Here is a 1,353-nt window from a genome sequence, read left to right on the forward strand (position 1 = left end):
CGACAGTCAACAGAATCATCGTGCAGTTCAGGAAACATGGCAAGGAAACAACTGAGCAGCGTCTGGGTCGTCCTGGTCCATCAGAGAGGACAAAAAGGGCTGTCAAGAGGAGCATCGAGATAAATCCCAGATTAACGACTGCATAAGTGGAAAACGTTGGTGGGATGAGCCCGAAATCTGTTCAACGGATTCTCCACAGATTGGGTTATCATTGCAGAGCAGCTAGACGGAAGCCCCTATTAAGACCTGCCAACATGTCAGACGAAAGAAGTGGGCAAGTGATATGATGACCAAGCCTCTGGATTTTTGAAAGACCGTATTGTTCTCAGACGAATCAAGATTCGCTCAATTTTCGGACAGTGGAAGGATATGTGTCTGGAGAATGCCTCACCAAGAGTTTTGGCTCAACAGATTGCAGCTAACTGTGAAGCATAGTGTTTTGGGCGTGATGGTTTGGGGAGCTGTTTGGGTTGGTGGGAGATCGAGCAAAATACGTCGAAATGTTGGAGAAAGGACTCTTGCCACTTTATTCCTCGGGTTTTGTGGACAAGAACACTGCTAGAAACACCCAAAAGTGGCAGGAAGAAAATGATATCCAGAAGTTGCCCTGGCTGAGCCAATCTCCTGACATGAACCCCATCGAAAACCTCTGGGCCATACTCGACCGGCAAGTCAAGAAACAACTAAAAAACTAACTTCGAAGAGCGATCTACTCCAAGTTTTGAAGCAAGAGTGGGCGAAAATCCCACAATCTAAAACTGACGAGATGATTCTCGCGATGCCCCAAAGGATCAACAAACTCCACGAAGCGAAAGGAAGATCTACTAGATATTAATTGAATTATAAATATATCAATTCCTGTGAATATGACTGAAAAATTTCATCTTTTCTGAAAAGGTGGTGTCTATTTACTTGTGACCACTCTGTGTAGGTTGTACGTCACATGGAAGGAAGGTGAATGATACTTACCTCAATGTATAGCACCTACCACGAAGCATGGGGGAGGCAGTGTGATGATTTAGGTGTGTTTTTCTGCTGAGGTGACAGGAGATATTTGCAAAATAGATGAAATAATTAACGAGCGCAAATACCAACAGATAATGGTGTGGCATAATGTCCCTAGTGATTTGCATATTATTGGTAAAGGATTCTACTTCCAAAAAACATAATGACCCCAAACACTCATCCAAACTATGCAGAAATTACTTAGCTAAGAAAGAAGCTGTTGGAGTCATTCAAATGATGCAATGGCCCCGACCACGACGCCCGACCTCCTCCTAACCCAACTTAGTAGACGAGATACTGGGTAGTTTGTAGTAGTATACAAAACTTAACGTACAATACAAAGTTAAC

This window comes from Limulus polyphemus, unplaced genomic scaffold (genome assembly GCF_000517525.1).
Source record: "Limulus polyphemus unplaced genomic scaffold, Limulus_polyphemus-2.1.2 Scaffold3196, whole genome shotgun sequence".
Taxonomy (NCBI): domain Eukaryota; kingdom Metazoa; phylum Arthropoda; class Merostomata; order Xiphosura; family Limulidae; genus Limulus; species Limulus polyphemus.